Genomic DNA, 21,149 nt, shown 5'->3' on the forward strand with positions numbered 1-21,149 from the left:
ACCAGCAGTGGACAGACATGTGAGGGGTGGGTGCAGAGGACTCCCAGCAGTGGACAGACATGTGAGGGGTGGGTGCAGAGCTCTCCCAGCAGTGGCTTGCAATATGAGTGGTGGGTGCATATCACTCCCAGCAGTGGACAGACATGTGAGGGGTGGGTGCTGAGGACTCCCAGCAGTGGACAGACATGTGAGTGGTGGGTGCAGAGGACTCCCAGCAGTGGACAGACATGTGAGGGGTGGGTGCAGAGGAGTCCCAGCAGTGGACAGACATGTGAGGGGTGGGTGCAGAGGACTCCCAGCAGTGGCCTGCAATATGAGTGGTGGGTGCATATCACTCCCAGCAGTGGACACACATGTGAGGGGTGGGTGCAGAGGACTCCCAGCAGTGGACAGACATGTGAGGGGTGGCTGCAGAGGACTCGCAGCAATGCCCTGCAATATGAGGTGTGGGTGCATATCACTACCAGCAGTGGACAGACATGTGAGGGGTGGGTGCAGAGGACTCCCAGCAGTGGACAGACATGTGAGGGGTGGCTGCAGAGGACTCCCAGCAGTGGACAGACATGTGAGGGGTGGCTGCAGAGGACTCCCAGCAGTGGACAGACATGTGAGGGGTGGCTGCAGAGGACTCCCAGCAGTGGCCTGCAATATGAGTGGTTGGTGCATATCACTCCCAGCAGTGGACAGACATGTGAGGGGTGGGTGCAGAGGACTCCCAGCAGTGGACAGACATGTGAGGGGTGGCTGCAGAGGACTCTCAGCAGTGGACAGACATGTGAGGGGTGGGTGCAGAGGACTCCCAGCAGTGGCCTGCAATATGAGGGGTGGGTGCATATCACTCCCAGCAGTGGACAGACATGTGAGTGGTGGGTGCAGAGGACTCCCAGCAGTGGACAGACATATGAGGGGTGGGTGCAGAGGATTCTCAGCAGTGGACAGACATGTGAGGGGTGGGTGCAGAGGACTCCCAGCAGTGGAAAGACATGTGAGGGGTGGGTGCAGAGGACTCCCAGCAGTGGCCTGCAATATGAGTGGTTGGTGCACATGACTCCCAGCAGTGGACAGACATGTGAGGGGTGGGTGCAGAGGACTCCCAGCAGTGGACAGACATGTGAGGGGTGGCTGCAGAGGACTCCCAGCAGTGGACAGACATGTGAGGGGTGGGTGCAGAGGACTCCCAGCAGTGGCCTGCAATATGAGGGGTGGGTGCATATCACTCCCAGCAGTGGATAGACATGTGAGTGGTGGGTGCCGAGGACTCCCAGCAGTGGACAGACATATGAGGGGTGGGTGCAGAGGATTCTCAGCAGTGGACAGACATGTGAGGGGTGGGTGCAGAGGACTCCCAGCAGTGGAAAGACATGTGAGGGGAGGGTGCAGAGGACTCCCAGCAGTGGCTTGCAATATGAGTGGTGGGTGCATATCACTCCCAGCAGTGGACAGACATGTGAGGGGTGGGTGCTGAGGACTCCCAGCAGTGGACAGACATGTGAGGGGTGGGTGCAGAGGACTCCCAGCAGTGGACAGACATGTGAGGGGTGGGTGCAGAGGAGTCCCAGCAGTGGATAGACATGTGAGGGGTGGGTGCAGAGGACTCCCAGCAGTGGCCTGCAATATGAGTGGTGGGTGCATATCACTCCCAGCAGTGGACACTCATGTGAGGGGTGGGTGCAGAGGACTCCCAGCAGTGGACAGACATGTGAGGGGTGGCTGCAGAGGACTCCCAGCAGTGCCCTGCAATATGAGGTGTGGGTGCATATCACTACCAGCAGTGAACAGACAGATGAGGGGTGGGTGCAGAGGACTCCCAGAAGTGGACAGACATGTGAGGGGTGGCTGCAGAGGACTCCCAGCAGTGCCCTGAAACATGAGGTGTGGGTGCATATCACTACCAGCAGTGGACAGACATGTGAGGGGTGGCTGCAGAGGACTCCCAGCAGTGGACAGCCATGTGAGGGGTGGCTGCAGAGGACTCCCAGCAGTGGCCTGCAATATGAGTGGTGGGTGCATATCACTTCCAGCAGTGGACAGATATGTGAGGGGAGGGTGAAGAGGACTCCAAGCAGTGGACAGACATGTGAGGGGTGGCTGCAGAGGACTCCCAGCAGTGGACAGACATGTGAGGGGTGGGTGCAGAGGACTCCCAGCAGTGGCCTGCAATATGAAGGGTGGGTGCATATCACTCCCAGCAGTGGACAGACATGTGAGTGGTGGGTGCAGAGGACTCCCAGCAGTGGACAGCCATATGAGGGGTGGGTGCAGAGGACTCCCAGCAGTGGACAGACATGTGAGGGGTGGGTGCATATCACTCCCAGCAGTGGACTGACATGTGAGGGGTGGGTGCAGAGGACTCCCAGCAGTGGACAGACATGTGAGGGGTGGGTGCAGAGGACTCCCAGCAGTGCCCTGCAATATGAGGTGTGGGTGCCTATCACTACCAGCAGTGGACAGACATGTGAGGGGTGGGTGCAGAGGACTCCCTGCAGTGGCCTGCAATATGAGTGGTGGGTGCATATCACTCCCAGCAGTGGACAGACATGTGAGGGGTGGGTGCTGAGGACTCCCAGCAGTGGACAGACATGTGAGTGGTGGGTGCATATCACTCTCAGCAGTGAACAGACATGTGAGGGGTGGGTGCAGATGACTCCCAGCAGTGGACAGACATGTGAAGGGTGGCTGCAGAGGACTCGCAGCAGTGGGCAGACATGTGAGGGGTGGGTGCAGAGGACTCCAAGCAGTGGCCTGCAATATGAGTGGTGGGTGCATATCACTCCCAGCAGTGGACAGACATGTGAGGGGTGGGTGCAGAGGACTCCCAGCAGTGGACAGACATGTGAGGGGTGGGTGCAGAGGACTCCCAGCAGTGGACAAACATGTGAGGGGTGGGTGCAGAGGACTCCCAGCAGTAGCCTGCAATATGAGTGGTGGGTGCATATCACTCCCAGCAGTGGACAGACATGTGAGGGGTGGGTGCAGAGGACTCCCAGCAGTGGACAGACATGTGAGGGGTGGGTGCAGAGGACTCCCAACAGTGGACAGACATGTGAGGGGTGGCTGCAGAGGACTCCCAGCAGTGCCCTGCAATATGAGGTGTGGGTGCCTATCACTACCAGCAGTGGACAGACATGTGAGGGGTGGGTGCAGAGGACTCCCTGCAGTGGCCTGCAATATGAGTGGTGGGTGCATATCACTCCCAGCAGTGGACAGACATGTGAGGGGTGGCTGCAGAGGACTCCCAGCAGTGGCCTGCATTATGAGTGGTTGGTGCATATCACTCCCAGCAGTGGACAGACATGTGAGGGGTGGGTGCAGAGGACTCCCAGCAGTGGACAGACATGTGAGGGGTGGCTGCAGAGGACTCCCAGCAGTGGACAGACATGTGAGGGGTGGGTGCAGAGGACTCCGAGCAGTGGCCTGCAATATGAGTGGTGGATGCATATCACTCCCAGCAGTGAACAGACATGTGAGGGGTGGGTGCAGAGGACTCCCAGCAGTGGACAGACACGTGAAGGGTGGCTGCAGAAGACTCCCAGCAGTGGACAGACATGTGAGGGGTGGGTGCAGAGGACTCCCAGCAGTGGACAGACATGTGAGGGGTGGGTGCAGAGGACTCGCAGCAGTGGACAGACATGTGAGGGGTGGGTGCACAGGACTCCCAGCAGTGGACAGACATGTGAGGGATGGGTGCAGAGGACTCCCAGCAGTGGACAGACATGTGAGGGGTGGGTGCAGAGGACTCCCAGCAGTTGACAGACATGTGAGGGGTGGCTGCAGAGGACTCCCAGCAGTGCCCTGCAATATGAGGTGTGGGTGCATTTCACTACTAGCAGTGGACAGACATGTGAGGGGTGGGTGCAGAGGACTCCCAGCAGTGGACAGACATGTGAGGGGTGGGTGCAGAGGACTCCCAGCAGTGGCTTGCAATATGAGTGGTGGGTGCATATCACTCCGAGCAGTGGACAGACATGTGAGGGGTGGGTGCTGAGAACTCCCAGCAGTGGACAGACATGTGAGGGGTGGGTGCAGAGGACTTGCAGCAGTGGACAGACATGTAAGGGGTGGGTGCACAGGACTCCCAGCAGTGGACAGACATGTGAGGGGTGGGTGCTGAGAACTCCCAGCAGTGGGCAGACATGTGAGGGGTGGGTGCAGAAGACTCGCAGAAGTGGACAGACATGTGAGGGGTGGGTGCACAGGACTCCCAGCAGTGGACAGACATGTGAGGGATGGGTGCAGAGGACTCCCAGCAGTGGACAGACATGTGAGGGGTGGGTGCAGAGGACTCCCAGCAGTTGACAGACATGTGAGGGGTGGCTGCAGAGGACTCCCAGCAGTGCCCTGCAATATGAGGTGTGGGTGCATTTCACTACTAGCAGTGGACAGACATGTGAGGGGTGGGTGCAGGGGACTCCCAGCAGTGGACAGACATGTGAGGGGTGGGTGCAGAGGACTCCCAGCAGTGGCTTGCAATATGAGTGGTGGGTGCATATAACTCCGAGCAGTGGACAGACATGTGAGGGGTGGGTGCTGAGGACTCCCAGCAGTGGACAGACATGTGAGGGGTGGGTGCAGAGGAGTCCCAGCAGTGGACAGACATGTGAGGGGTGGGCGCAGAGGACTCCCAGCAGTAGCGTGCAATATGAGTGGTGGGTGCATATCACTCCCAGCAGTGGACACACATGTGAGGGGTGGGTGCAGAGGACTCCCAGCAGTGGACAGACATGTGAGGGGTGGCTGCAGAGGACTCCCAGCAGTGCCCTGCAATATGAGCTGTGGGTGCATATCACTACCAGCAGTGGACAGACATGTGAGGGGTGGGTGCAGAGGACTCCCAGCAGTGGACAGACATGTGAGGGGTGGCTGCAGAGGACTCCCAGCAGTGCCCTGAAATATGAGGTGTGGGTGCATATCACTACCAGCAGTGGACAGACATGTGAGGGGTGGGTGCAGAGGACTCCCAGCAGTGGACAGACATGTGAGGGGTGGCTGCAGCGGACTCCCAGCAGTTGACAGACATGTGAGGGGTGGCTGCAGAGGACTCCCAGCAGTGGCCTGCAATATGAGTGGTTGGTGCATATCACTCCCAGCAGTGGACAGACATGTGAGGGGTGCGTGCAGAGGATTCCCAGCAGTGGCCTGCAATATGAGGGGTGGGTGCATATCACTCCCAGCAGTGGACAGACATGTGAGGGATGGGTGCAGAGGACTCTCAGCAGTGGACAGACATGTGAGGGCTGGGTGCAGAGGACTCCCAGCAGTGGACAGACATGTGAGGGGTGGCTGCAGAGGACTCCCAGCAGTGCCCTGAAATATGAGGTGTGGGTGCATTTCACTACCAGCAGTGGACAGACATGTGAGGGGTGGGTGCAGAGGACTCCCAGCAGTGGACAGACATGTGAGGGGTGGGTGCAGAGGACTCCCAGCAGTGGCTTGCAATATGAGTGGTGGGTGCATATCACTCCCAGCAGTGGACAGACATGTGAGGGGTGGGTGCAGAGCACTCCCAGCAGTGGACAGACATGTGAGGGGTGGCTGCAGAGGACTCCCAGCAGTGCCCTGCAATATGAGGTGTGGGTGCATTTCACTACTAGCAGTGGACAGACATGTGAGGGGTGGGTGCACAGGACTCCCAGCAGTGGACAGACATGTGAGGGATGGGTGCAGAGGACTCCCAGCAGTGGACAGACATGTGAGGGGTGGGTGCAGAGGACTCCCAGCAGTTGACATACATGTGAGGGGTGGCTGCAGAGGACTCCCAGCAGTGCCCTGCAATATGAGGTGTGGGTGCATTTCACTACTAGCAGTGGACAGACATGTGAGGGGTGGGTGCAGAGGACTCCCAGCAGTGGACAGACATGTGAGGGGTGGGTGCAGAGGACTCCCAGCAGTGGCTTGCAATATGAGTGGTGGGTGCATATCACTCCGAGCAGTGGACAGACATGCGAGGGGTGGGTGCTGAGGACTCCCAGCAGTGGACAGACATGTGAGGGGTGGGTGCAGAGGACTCCCAGCAGCGGACAGACATGTGAAGGGTGGGTGCAGAGGAGTCCCAGCAGTGGACAGACATGTGAGGGGTGGGCGCAGAGGACTCCCAGCAGTGGCGTGCAATATGAGTGGTGGGTGCATATCACTCCCAGCAGTGGACACACATGTGAGGGGTGGGTGCAGAGGACTCTCAGCAGTGGACAGACATGTGAGGGGTGGCTGCAGAGGACTCCCAGCAGTGCCCTGCAATATGAGGTGTGGGTGCATATCACTACCAGTAGTGGACAGACATGTGAGGGGTGGGTGTAGAGGTCTCCCAGCAGTGGCCTGCAATATGAGTGGTTGGTGCATATCACTCCCAGCAGTGGACAGACATGTGAGGGGTAGGTGCAGAGGACTCCCAGCAGTGGACAGACATGTGAGGGGTGGGTGCAGAGGACTCCCAGCAGTGGACAGACATGTGAGGGGTGGGTGCAGAGGAGTCCCAGCAGTGGACAGACATGTGAGGGGTGGGTGCAGAGGACTCCCAGCAGTGGCCTGCAATATGAGTGGTGGGTGCATATCACTCCCAGCAGTGGACACACATGTGAGGGGTGGGTGCAGAGGACTCCCAGCAGTGGACAGACATGTGAGGGGTGGCTGCAGAGGACTCCCAGCAATGCCCTGCAATATGAGGTGTGGGTGCATATCACTACCAGCAGTGGACAGACATGTGAGGGATGGGTGCAGAGGACTCCCAGCAGTGGACAGACATGTGAGGGGTGGCTGCAGAGGACTCCCAGCAGTGGCCTGCAATATGAGTGGTTGGTGCACATCACTCCCAGCAGTGGAAAGACATGTGAGGGGTGGGTGCAGAGGACTCCCAGCAGTGGACAGACATGTGAGGGGTGGCTGCAGAGGACTCCCAGCAGTGGACAGACATGTGAGGGGTGGGTGCAGAGGACTCCCAGCAGTGGCCTGCAATATGAGGGGTGGGTGCATATCACTCCCAGCAGTGGATAGACATGTGAGTGGTGGGTGCCGAGGACTCCCAGCAGTGGACAGACATATGAGGGGTGGGTGCAGAGGATTCTCAGCAGTGGACAGACATGTGAGGGGTGGGTGCAGAGGACTCCCAGCAGTGGAAAGACATGTGAGGGGAGGGTGCAGAGGACTCCCAGCAGTGGCTTGCAATATGAGTGGTGGGTGCATATCACTCCCAGCAGTGGACAGACATGTGAGGGGTGGGTGCTGAGGACTCCCAGCAGTGGACAGACATGTGAGGGGTGGGTGCAGAGGACTCCCAGCAGTGGACAGACATGTGAGGGGTGGGTGCAGAGGAGTCCCAGCAGTGGATAGACATGTGAGGGGTGGGTGCAGAGGACTCCCAGCAGTGGCCTGCAATATGAGTGGTGGGTGCATATCACTCCCAGCAGTGGACACTCATGTGAGGGGTGGGTGCAGAGGACTCCCAGCAGTGGACAGACATGTGAGGGGTGGCTGCAGAGGACTCCCAGCAGTGCCCTGCAATATGAGGTGTGGGTGCATATCACTACCAGCAGTGAACAGACAGATGAGGGGTGGGTGCAGAGGACTCCCAGAAGTGGACAGACATGTGAGGGGTGGCTGCAGAGGACTCCCAGCAGTGCCCTGAAACATGAGGTGTGGGTGCATATCACTACCAGCAGTGGACAGACATGTGAGGGGTGGGTGCAGAGGACTCCCGGCAGTGGACAGACATGTGAGGGGTGGCTGCAGAGGACTCCCAGCAGTGGACAGCCATGTGAGGGGTGGCTGCAGAGGACTCCCAGCAGTGGCCTGCAATATGAGTGGTGGGTGCATATCACTTCCAGCAGTGGACAGATATGTGAGGGGAGGGTGAAGAGGACTCCAAGCAGTGGACAGACATGTGAGGGGTGGCTGCAGAGGACTCCCAGCAGTGGACAGACATGTGAGGGGTGGGTGCAGAGGACTCCCAGCAGTGGCCTGCAATATGAAGGGTGGGTGCATATCACTCCCAGCAGTGGACAGACATGTGAGTGGTGGGTGCAGAGGACTCCCAGCAGTGGACAGCCATATGAGGGGTGGGTGCAGAGGACTCCCAGCAGTGGACAGACATGTGAGGGGTGGGTGCATATCACTCCCAGCAGTGGACTGACATGTGAGGGGTGGGTGCAGAGGACTCCCAGCAGTGGACAGACATGTGAGGGGTGGGTGCAGAGGACTCCCAGCAGTGCCCTGCAATATGAGGTGTGGGTGCCTATCACTACCAGCAGTGGACAGACATGTGAGGGGTGGGTGCAGAGGACTCCCTGCAGTGGCCTGCAATATGAGTGGTGGGTGCATATCACTCCCAGCAGTGGACAGACATGTGAGGGGTGGGTGCTGAGGACTCCCAGCAGTGGACAGACATGTGAGTGGTGGGTGCATATCACTCTCAGCAGTGAACAGACATGTGAGGGGTGGGTGCAGATGACTCCCAGCAGTGGACAGACATGTGAAGGGTGGCTGCAGAGGACTCGCAGCAGTGGGCAGACATGTGAGGGGTGGGTGCAGAGGACTCCAAGCAGTGGCCTGCAATATGAGTGGTGGGTGCATATCACTCCCAGCAGTGGACAGACATGTGAGGGGTGGGTGCAGAGGACTCCCAGCAGTGGACAGACATGTGAGGGGTGGGTGCAGAGGACTCCCAGCAGTGGACAAACATGTGAGGGGTGGGTGCAGAGGACTCCCAGCAGTAGCCTGCAATATGAGTGGTGGGTGCATATCACTCCCAGCAGTGGACAGACATGTGAGGGGTGGGTGCAGAGGACTCCCAGCAGTGGACAGACATGTGAGGGGTGGGTGCAGAGGACTCCCAACAGTGGACAGACATGTGAGGGGTGGCTGCAGAGGACTCCCAGCAGTGCCCTGCAATATGAGGTGTGGGTGCCTATCACTACCAGCAGTGGACAGACATGTGAGGGGTGGGTGCAGAGGACTCCCTGCAGTGGCCTGCAATATGAGTGGTGGGTGCATATCACTCCCAGCAGTGGACAGACATGTGAGGGGTGGCTGCAGAGGACTCCCAGCAGTGGCCTGCATTATGAGTGGTTGGTGCATATCACTCCCAGCAGTGGACAGACATGTGAGGGGTGGGTGCAGAGGACTCCCAGCAGTGGACAGACATGTGAGGGGTGGCTGCAGAGGACTCCCAGCAGTGGACAGACATGTGAGGGGTGGGTGCAGAGGACTCCGAGCAGTGGCCTGCAATATGAGTGGTGGATGCATATCACTCCCAGCAGTGAACAGACATGTGAGGGGTGGGTGCAGAGGACTCCCAGCAGTGGACAGACACGTGAAGGGTGGCTGCAGAAGACTCCCAGCAGTGGACAGACATGTGAGGGGTGGGTGCAGAGGACTCCCAGCAGTGGACAGACATGTGAGGGGTGGGTGCAGAGGACTCGCAGCAGTGGACAGACATGTGAGGGGTGGGTGCACAGGACTCCCAGCAGTGGACAGACATGTGAGGGATGGGTGCAGAGGACTCCCAGCAGTGGACAGACATGTGAGGGGTGGGTGCAGAGGACTCCCAGCAGTTGACAGACATGTGAGGGGTGGCTGCAGAGGACTCCCAGCAGTGCCCTGCAATATGAGGTGTGGGTGCATTTCACTACTAGCAGTGGACAGACATGTGAGGGGTGGGTGCAGAGGACTCCCAGCAGTGGACAGACATGTGAGGGGTGGGTGCAGAGGACTCCCAGCAGTGGCTTGCAATATGAGTGGTGGGTGCATATCACTCCGAGCAGTGGACAGACATGTGAGGGGTGGGTGCTGAGAACTCCCAGCAGTGGACAGACATGTGAGGGGTGGGTGCAGAGGACTTGCAGCAGTGGACAGACATGTAAGGGGTGGGTGCACAGGACTCCCAGCAGTGGACAGACATGTGAGGGGTGGGTGCTGAGAACTCCCAGCAGTGGGCAGACATGTGAGGGGTGGGTGCAGAAGACTCGCAGAAGTGGACAGACATGTGAGGGGTGGGTGCACAGGACTCCCAGCAGTGGACAGACATGTGAGGGATGGGTGCAGAGGACTCCCAGCAGTGGACAGACATGTGAGGGGTGGGTGCAGAGGACTCCCAGCAGTTGACAGACATGTGAGGGGTGGCTGCAGAGGACTCCCAGCAGTGCCCTGCAATATGAGGTGTGGGTGCATTTCACTACTAGCAGTGGACAGACATGTGAGGGGTGGGTGCAGGGGACTCCCAGCAGTGGACAGACATGTGAGGGGTGGGTGCAGAGGACTCCCAGCAGTGGCTTGCAATATGAGTGGTGGGTGCATATAACTCCGAGCAGTGGACAGACATGTGAGGGGTGGGTGCTGAGGACTCCCAGCAGTGGACAGACATGTGAGGGGTGGGTGCAGAGGAGTCCCAGCAGTGGACAGACATGTGAGGGGTGGGCGCAGAGGACTCCCAGCAGTAGCGTGCAATATGAGTGGTGGGTGCATATCACTCCCAGCAGTGGACACACATGTGAGGGGTGGGTGCAGAGGACTCCCAGCAGTGGACAGACATGTGAGGGGTGGCTGCAGAGGACTCCCAGCAGTGCCCTGCAATATGAGCTGTGGGTGCATATCACTACCAGCAGTGGACAGACATGTGAGGGGTGGGTGCAGAGGACTCCCAGCAGTGGACAGACATGTGAGGGGTGGCTGCAGAGGACTCCCAGCAGTGCCCTGAAATATGAGGTGTGGGTGCATATCACTACCAGCAGTGGACAGACATGTGAGGGGTGGGTGCAGAGGACTCCCAGCAGTGGACAGACATGTGAGGGGTGGCTGCAGCGGACTCCCAGCAGTTGACAGACATGTGAGGGGTGGCTGCAGAGGACTCCCAGCAGTGGCCTGCAATATGAGTGGTTGGTGCATATCACTCCCAGCAGTGGACAGACATGTGAGGGGTGCGTGCAGAGGATTCCCAGCAGTGGCCTGCAATATGAGGGGTGGGTGCATATCACTCCCAGCAGTGGACAGACATGTGAGGGATGGGTGCAGAGGACTCTCAGCAGTGGACAGACATGTGAGGGCTGGGTGCAGAGGACTCCCAGCAGTGGACAGACATGTGAGGGGTGGCTGCAGAGGACTCCCGGCAGTGCCCTGAAATATGAGGTGTGGGTGCATTTCACTACCAGCAGTGGACAGACATGTGAGGGGTGGGTGCAGAGGACTCCCAGCAGTGGACAGACATGTGAGGGGTGGGTGCAGAGGACTCCCAGCAGTGGCTTGCAATATGAGTGGTGGGTGCATATCACTCCCAGCAGTGGACAGACATGTGAGGGGTGGGTGCAGAGCACTCCCAGCAGTGGACAGACATGTGAGGGGTGGGTGCAGAGGACTCCCAGCAGTAGCCTGCAATATGAGTGGTGGGTGCATATCACTCCCAGCAGTGGACAGACATGTGAGGGGTGGGTGCAGAGGACTCCCAGCAGTGGACAGACATGTGAGGGGTGGGTGCAGAGGACTCCCAGCAGTGGTCAGACATGTGAGGGGTGGCTGCAGAGGACTCCCAGCAGTGCCCTGCAATATGAGGTGTGGGTGCCTATCACTACCAGCAGTGGACAGACATGTGAGGGGTGGGTGCAGAGGACTCCCAGCAGTGGACAGACATGTGAGGGGTGGCTGCAGAGGACTCCCAGCAGTGGACAGACATGTGAGGGGTGGGTGCAGAGGACTCCGAGCAGTGGCCTGCAATATGAGTGGTGGATGCATATCACTCCCAGTAGTGAACAGACATGTGAGGGGTGGGTGCAGAGGACTCCCAGCAGTGGACAGACACGTGAAGGGTGGCTGCAGAAGACTCCCAGCAGTGGACAGACATGTGAGGGGTGGGTGCAGAGGACTCCCAGCAGTGGACAGACTTGTGAGGGGTGGGTGCAGAGGACTCCCAGCAGTTGACAGACATGTGAGGGGTGGCTGCAGAGGACTCCCAGCAGTGCCCTGCAATATGAGGTGTGGGTGCATTTCACTACTAGCAGTGGACAGACATGTGAGGGGTGGGTGCAGAGGACTCGCAGCAGTGGACAGACATGTGAGGGGTGGGTGCACAGGACTCCCAGCAGTGGACAGACATGTGAGGGATGGGTGCAGAGGACTCCCAGCAGTGGACAGACATGTGAGGGGTGGGTGCAGAGGACTCCCAGCAGTTGACAGACATGTGAGGGGTGGCTGCAGAGGACTCCCAGCAGTGCCCGGCAATATGAGGTGTGGGTGCATTTCACTACTAGCAGTGGACAGACATGTGAGGGGTGGGTGCAGAGGACTCCCAGCAGTGGACAGACATGTGAGGGGTGGGTGCAGAGGACCCCCAGCAGTGGCTTGCAATATGAATGGTGGGTGCATATCACTCCGAGCAGTGGACAGACATGTGAGGGGTGGGTGCTGAGAACTCCCAGCAGTGGACAGACATGTGAGGGGTGGGTGCAGAGGACTTGCAGCAGTGGACAGACATGTGAGGGGTGGTTGCAGAGGACTCCCAGCAGTGGACAGACATGTGAGGGGTGGGTGCAGAGGACTCCCAGCAGTGGACAGACATGTGAGGGGTGGGTGCAGAGGACTCCCAGCAGTGGACAGACATGTGAGGGGTGGCTGCAGAGGACTCCCAGCAGTGCCCTGCAATATGAGGTGTGGGTGCATATCACTACCAGCAGTGGACAGACAGGTGAGGGGTGGGTGCAGAGGACTCCCAGCAGTGGACAGACATGTGAGGGGTGGCTGCAGAGGACTCCCAGCCGTGCCCTGAAACATGAGGTGTGGGTGCATATCACTACCAGCAGTGGACAGACATGTGAGGGGTGGGTGCAGAGGACTCCCATCAGTGGACAGACATGTGAGGGGTGGGTGCAGAGGACTCCCAGCAGTGGACAGACATGTGAGGGGTGGGTGCAGAGGACTCCCAGCAGTGGCCTGCAATATGAGGGGTGGGTGCATATCACTCCCAGCAGTGGACAGACATGCGAGTGGTGGGTGCAGAGGACTCCCAGCAGAGGACAGATATATGAGGGGTGGGTGCAGAGGACTCCCATCAGTGGACAGACATGTAAGGGGTGGGTGCATATCACTCCCAGCAGTGGACTGACATGTGAGGGGTGGGTGCAGAGGACTCCCAGCAGTGGACAGACATGTGAGGGGTGGGTGCAGATGGCTCCCAGCAGTGGACAGACATGTGAGGGGTTGCTGCAGAGGACTCCCAGCAGTGGCCTGCAATATGAGTGGTGGGTGCATATCATTCCCAGCAGTGGACACACATGTGAGGGGTGGGTGCTGAGGACTCCCAGCCCCGGACAGACATGTGAGGGGTGGGTGCAGAGAACTCCCAGCAGTGGACAGACGTGAGGGGTGGGTGCAGAGGACTCCCAGCAGTGGAAAGACATGTGAGGTGTGGGTGCAGAGGACTCCCAGCAGTGGCCTGCAATATGAGTGGTGGGTGCATATAACTCCCAACCGTGAACAGACATGTGAGGGGTGGGTGCAGAGGACTCCCAGCAGTGGACAGACACGTGAAGGGTGGCTGCAGAGGACTCCCAGCAGTGGACAGACATGTGAGGGGTGGGTGCAGAGGACTCCCAGAAGTGGCCTGCAATATGAGTGGTGGGTGCATATCACTCCCAGCAGTGGACAGACATGTGAGGGGTGGGTACCGAGGACTCCCAGCAGTGGACAGACATGTAAGGGGTGGGTGCAGAGGACTCCCAGCAGTGGACAGACATGTGAGGGTGGGTGCAGAGGACTCCCAGCAGTGGACAGACATGTGAGGGGTGGGTGCAGAGGACTCCCAGCAGTGGCCTGCAATATGAGTGGTGGGTGCATATCACTCCCAGCAGTGGACAGACATGTGAGGGGTGGGTGCAGAGGTCTCCCAGCTGTGGACAGACATGTGAGGGGTGGGTGCAGATGACTCCCAGCAGTGGACATACATGTGAGGGGTGGCTGCAGAGGACTCCCAGCAGTGCCCTGAAATATGAGGTGTGGGTGCATATCACTACCATCAGTGGACAGACATGTGAGGGGTGGGTGCAGAGGACTCCCAGCAGTGGACAGACATGTGAGGGGTGGGTGCAGAGGACTCCCAGCAGTGGCTTGCAATATGAATGGTGGGTGCATATCACTCCCAGCAGTGGACAGACATGTGAGGGGTGGGTGCTGAGGACTCCCGGCAGTGGGCAGACATGTGAGGGGTGGGTGCAGAGGACTCCCAGCAGTGGACAGACATGTGAGGGGTGGATGCAGAGGAGTCCCAGCAGTGGACAGACATGTGAGGGGTGGGTGCAGAGGACTCCCAGCAGTGGACAGACATGTGAGGGGTGGGTGCAGAGGACTCCCAGCAGTGGACAGACATGTGAGGGGTGGCTGCAGAGGACTCCCAGCAGTGCCCTGCAATATGAGGTGTGGGTGCATATCACTACCAGCAGTGGACAGACATGTGAGGGGTGGGTGCAGAGGACTCCCAGCAGTGGGCAGACATGTGAGGGGTGGCTGCAGAGGACTCCCAGCAGTGGACAGACATGTCAGGGGTGGCTGCAGAGGACTCCCAGCAGTGGCCTGCTATATGAGTGGTGGGTGCATATCACTCCCAGCACTGGACAGACATGTGAGTGGTGGGTGCAGAGTACTCCCAGCAGTGGACAGTCATGCGAGGGGTGGGTGCAGAGGACCCCCAGCTGTGGCCTGCAATATGAGTGGTGGGTGCATATCACTCCCAGCAGTGGACTGACATGTGAGGGGTGGGTGCAGAGGACTCCCAGCAGTGGACAGACATGTGAGGGGTGGGTGCAGATGACTCCCAGCAGTGGACAGACATGTGAGGGGTGGGTGCAGAGGACTCCCAGCAGTGGAGAGACATGTGAGGCGTGGCTGCAGAGGACTCCCAGCAGTGGACATACATGTGAGGGGTGGGTGCAGAGGACTCCGAGCAGTGGCCTGCAATATGAGTGGTGGGTGCATATCACTCCCAGCAGTGAACAGACATGTGAGGGGTGGGTGCAGAGGACTCCCAGCAGTGTACAGACACGTGAAGGGTGGCTGCAGAAGACTCCCAGCAGTGGACAGACATGTGAGGGGTGGGTGCAGAGGATTCCCAGCAGTGGCCTGCAATATGAGTGGTGGGTGCATATCACTCCCACCAGTGGACAGACATGTCAGGGGTGGGTGCAGAGGACTCCCAGCAGTGGACAGACATGTGAGGGGTGGGTGCAGATGACTCCCAGCAGTGCACAGACATGTGAGGGGTGGCTGCAGAGGACTCCCAGCAGTGCCCTGAAATATGAGGTGTGGGTGCATTTCACTACCAGCAGTGGACAGACATGTGAGGGGTGGGTGCAGAGGACTCCCATCAGTGGACAGACATGTGAGGGGTGGGTGCAGAGGACTCCCAGCAGTGGACAGACATGTGAGTGGTGGGTGCAGAGGACTCCCAGAAGTGGCCTGCAATATGAGGGGTGGGTGCATATCACTCCCAGCAGTGGACAGACATGCGAGTGGTGGGTGCAGAGGACTCCCAGCAGTGGACAGACATATGAGGGGTGGGTGCAGAGGACTCCCAGCAGTGGACAGACATGTAAGGGGTGGGTGCATATCACTCCCAGCAGTGGACAGACATGTGAGGGGTGGGTGCAGAGGACTCCCAGCAGTGGCCTGCAATATGAGTGGTGGGTGCATATCACTCTCAGCAGTGGACAGACATGTGAGGGTGGGTGCAGAGGACTCCCAGCTGTGGACAGACATGTGAGGGGTGGGTGCAGATGACTCCCAGCAGTGGACAGACATGTGAGGGGTGGCTGCAGAGGACTCCCAGCAGTGCCCTGAAATATGAGGTGTGGGTGCATTTCTCTACCAGCAGTGGACAGACATGTGAGGGGTGGGTGCAGAGGACTCCCAGCAGTGGACAGACATGTGAGGGGTGGGTGCAGAGGACTCCCAGCAGTGGCTTGCAATATGAGTGGTGGGTGCATATCACTCCCAGCAGTGGACAGACATGTGAGGGGTGGGTGCTGAGGACTCCCGGCAGTGGACAGACATGTGAGGGGTGGGTGCAGAGGACTCCCAGCAGTGGACAGACATGTGAGGGGTGGGTGCAGAGGAGTCCCAGTAGTAGACAGACATGTGAGGGGTGGGTGCAGAGGACTCCCAGCAGTGCCCTGCAATATGAGGTGTGGGTGCATATCACTACCAGCAGTGGACAGACATGTGAGGGGTGGGTGCAGAGGACTCCCAGCTGTGGACAGACATGTGAGGGGTAGCTGCAGAGGACTCCCAGCAGTGCCCTGAAATATGAGGTGTGGGTGCATATCACTACCAGCAGTGGACAGACATGTGAGGGGTGGGTGCAGAGGACTCCCAGCAGTGGAAAGACATGTGAGGGGTGGCTGCAGAGGACTCCCAGCAGTGGACAGACATGTGAGGGGTGGCTGCAGAGGACTCCCAGCAGTGGCCTGCAATATGAGTGGTTGGTGCATATCACTCCCAGCAGTGGACAGACATGTGAGGGGTGGGTGCAGAGGACTCCCAGCAGTGGACAGACATGTGAGGGGTGGCTGCAGAGGACTCCCAGCAGTGGACAGACATGCGAGTGGTGGGTGCAGAGGACTCCCAGCAGTGGACAGACATATGAGGGGTGGGTGCAGAGGACTCCCAGCAGTGGACAGACATGTAAGGGGTGGGTGCATATCACTCCCAGCAGTGGACTGACATGTGAGGGGTGGGTGCAGAGGACTCCCAGCAGTGGACAGACATGTGAGGGGTGGGTGCAGATGACTCCCAGCAGTGGACAGACATGTGAGGGGTTGCTGCAGAGGACTCCCAGCAGTGGACATACATGTGAGGGGTGGGTGCAGAGGACTCCCAGCAGTGGCCTGCAATATGAGTGGTGGGTGCATATCATTCCCAGCAGTGGACAGACATGTGAGGGGTGGGTGCTGAGGACTCCCAGCAGTGGACAGACATGTGAGGGGTGGGTGCAGAGAACTCCCAGCAGTGGACAGACGTGAGGGGTGGGTGCAGAGGACTCCCAACAGTGGCCTGCAATATGAGTGGTGGGTGCATATCACTCCCAGCAGTGAACAGACATGTGAGGGGTGGGTGCAGAGGACTCCCAGCAGTGGACAGACACGTGAAGGGTGGCTGCAGAGGACTCCCAGCAGTGGACAGACATGTGAGGGGTGGGTGCAGAGGACTCCCAGAAGTGGCCTGCAATATGAGTGGTGGGTGCATATCACTCCCAGCAGTGGACAGACATGTGAGGGGTGGGTACCGAGGACTCCCAGCAGTGGACAGACATGTAAGGGGTGGGTGCAGAGGACTCCCAGCAGTGGACAGACATGTGAGGGGTGGGTGCAGAGGACTCCCAGCAGTGGACAGACATGTGAGGGGTGGGTGCAGAGGACTCCCAGCAGTGGCCTGCAATATGAGTGGTGGGTGCATATCACTCCCAGCAGTGGACAGACATGTGAGGGTGGGTGCAGAGGACTCCCAGCTGTGGACAGACATGTGAGGGGTGGGTGCAGATGACTCCCAGCAGTGGACAGACATGTGAGGGGTGGCCGCAGAGGACTCCCAGCAGTGCCCTGAAATATGAGGTGTGGGTGCATTTCTCTACCAGCAGTGGACAGACATGTGAGGGGTGGGTGCAGAGGACTCCCAGCAGTGGACAGACATGTGAGGGGTGGGTGCAGAGGACTCCCAGCAGTGGCTTGCAATATGAGTGGTGGGTGCATATCACTCCCAGCAGTGGACAGACATGTGAGGGGTGGGTGCTGAGGACTCCCGGCAGTGGACAGACATGTGAGGGGTGGGTGCAGAGGACTCCCAGCAGTGGACAGACATGTGAGGGGTGGGTGCAGAGGAGTCCCAGCAGTGGACAGACATGTGAGGGGTGGGTGCAGAGGACTCCAAGCAGTGGCCTGCAATATGAGTGGTGGGTGCATATCACTCCCAGCAGTGGACACACATGTGAGGGGTGGGTGCAGAGGACTCCCAGCAGTGGACAGACATGTGAGGGGTGGCTGCAGAGGACTCCCAGCAGTGCCCTGCAATATGAGGTGTGGGTGCATATCACTACCAGCAGTGGACAGACATGTGAGGGGTGGCTGCAGAGGACTCCCAGCAGTGGCCTGCTATATGAGTGGTGGGTGCATATCACTCCCAGCAGTGGACAGACATGTGAGTGGTGGGTGCAGAGTACTCCCAGCAGTGGACAGACATGTGAGGGGTGGGTGCAGAGGACTCCCAGCAGTGGCCTGCAATATGAGTGGTGGGTGCATATCACTCCCAGCAGTGGACTGACATGTGAGGGGTGGGTGCAGAGTACTCCCAGCAGTGGACAGACATGTGAGGGGTGGGTGCAGATGACTCCCAGCAGTGGACAGACATGTGAGGGGTGGCTGCAGAGGACTCCCAGCAGTGGACAGAAATGTGAGGGGTGGGTGCAGAGGACTCCCAGCAGTGGACAGACATGTGAGGGGTGGGTGCAGAGGACTCCCAGAAGTGGCCTGCAATATGAGTGGTGGGTGCATATCACTCCCAGCAGTGGACAGACATGTGAGGGGTGGGTGCTGAGAACTCCCAGCAGTGGACAGACATGTGAGGGGTGGGTGCAAAGGACTCCCAGCAGTGGACAGACATGTGAGGGGTAGCTGCACAGGACTCCCAGCAGTGGACAGACATGTGAGGGATGGGTGCAGAGGACTCCCAGCAGTGGACAGACATGTGAGCGGTGGGTGCAGAGGACTACCAGCAGTGGACAGACATGTTTGGGGTGGCTGCGGAGGACTCCCAGCAGTGCCCTGCAATATGAGGTGTGGGTGCATTTCACTACCAGCAGTGGACAGACATGTGAGGGGTGGGTGCAGAGGACTCCCAGCAGTGGACAGACATGTGAGGGGTGGGTGCAGAGGACTCCCAGCAGTGGCTTGCAATATGAGTGGTGGGTGCATATCACTCCCAGCAGTGGACAGACATGTGAGGGGTGGGTGCTGAGGACTCCCAGCAGTGGACAGACATGTGAGGGGTGGGTGCAGAGGACTCCCAGCAGTGGACAGACATGTGAGCGGTGGGTGCAGAGGAGTCCCTGCAGTGGACAGACATGTGAGGGGTGGGCGCAGAGGACTCCCAGCAGTGGCCTGCAATATGAGTGGTGGGAGCATATCACTCCCAGCAGTGGACACACATGTGAGGGGTGGGTGCAGCGGACTCCCAGCAGTGGACAGACATGTGAGGGGTGGCTGCAGAGGACTCCCAGCAGTGCCCTGCAATATGAGGTGTGGGTGCATATCACTACCAGCAGTGGACAGACATGTGAGGGGTGGGTGCAGAGGACTCCCAGCAGTAGACAGACATGTGAGGGGTGGCTGCAGAGGACTCCCAGCAGTGCCCTGAAATATGAGGTGTGGGTGCATATCACTACCAGCAGTGGACAGACATGTGAGGGGTGGGTGCAGAGGACTCCCAGCAGTGGACAGACATGTGAGAGGTGGCTGCAGAGGACTCCCAGCAGTGGACAGACATGTGAGGGGTGGCTGCAGAGGACTCCCAGCAGTGCCCTGCAATATGAGGTGTGGGTGCATTTCACTACCAGCAGTGGACAGACATGTGAGGGGTGGGTGCAGAGGACTCCCAGCAGTGGACAGACATGTGAGGGGTGGGTGCAGAGGACTCCCAGCAGTGGCTTGCAATATGAGTGGTGGGTGCATATCACTCCGAGCAGTGGACAGACATGTGAGGGGTGGGTGCTGAGGACTCCCAGCAGTGGACAGACATGTGAGGGGTGGGTGCAGAGGACTCCCAGCAGTGGACAGACATGTGAGGGGTGGGTGCAGAGGAGTCCCAGCAGTGGACAGACATGTGAGGGGTGGGCGCAGAGGACTCCCAGCAGTAGCGTGCAATATGAGTGGTGGGTGCATATCACTCCCAGCAGTGGACACCCATGTGAGGGGTGGGTGCAGAGGACTCCCAGCAGTGGACAGACATGTGAGGGGTGGCTGCAGAGGACTCCCAGCAGTGCCCTGCAATATGAGGTGTGGGTGCATATCACTACCAGCAGTGGACAGACATGTGAGGGGTGGGTGCAGAGGACTCCCAGCAGTGGACAGACATGTGAGGGGTGGCTGCAGAGGACTCCCAGCAGTGCCCTGAAATATGAGGTGTGGGTGCATATCACTACCAGCAGTGGACAGACATGTGAGGGGTGGGTGCAGAGGACTCCCAGCAGTGGACAGACATGTGAGGGGTGGCTGCAGCGGACTCCTAGCAGTGGACAGACATGTGAGGGGTGGCTGCAGAGGACTCCCAGCAGTGGCCTGCAATATGAGTGGTAGGTGCATATCACTCCCAGCAGTGGACAGACATGTGAGGGGTGCGTGCAGAGGATTCCCAGCAGTGGCCTGCAATATGAGGGGTGGGTGCATATCACTCCCAGCAGTGGACAGACATGTGAGGGATGGGTGCAGAGGACTCTCAGCAGTGGACAGACATGTGAGGGGTGGGTGCAGAGGACTCCCAGCAGTGGACAGACATGTGAGGGGTGGCTGCAGAGGACTCCCAGCAGTGCCCTGAAATATGAGGTGTGGGTGCATTTCACTACCAGCAGTGGACAGACATGTGAGGGGTGGGTGCAGAGAGACTCCCAGCAGTGGACAGACATGTGAGGGGTGGGTGCAGAGGACTCCCAGCAGTGGCTTGCAATATGAGTGGTGGTTGCATATCACTCCCAGCAGTGGACAGACATGTGAGGGGTGGGTGCTGAGGACTCCCAGCAGTGGACAGACATGTGAGGGGTGGGTGCAGAGGACTCCCAGCAGTGGACAGACATGTGAGGGGTGGGTGCAGAGGAGTCCCAGTAGTAGACAGACATGTGAGGGGTGGGTGCAGAGGACTCCCAGCAGTGCCCTGCAATATGAGGTGTGGGTGCATATCACTACCAGCAGTGGACAGACATGTGAGGGGTGGGTGCAGAGGACTCCCAGCTGTGGACAGACATGTGAGGGGTGGCTGCAGAGGACTCCCAGCAGTGCCCTGAAATATGAGGTGTGGGTGCATATCACTACCAGCAGTGGACAGACATGTGAGGGGTGGGTGCAGAGGACTCCCAGCAGTGGACAGACATGTGAGGGGTGGCTGCAGAGGACTCCCAGCAGTGGACAGACATGTGAGGGGTG

The sequence above is a fragment of the Triturus cristatus genome, chromosome 1_1, assembly GCF_964204655.1.
Source record: "Triturus cristatus chromosome 1_1, aTriCri1.1, whole genome shotgun sequence".
Lineage (NCBI taxonomy): Eukaryota > Metazoa > Chordata > Amphibia > Caudata > Salamandridae > Triturus > Triturus cristatus.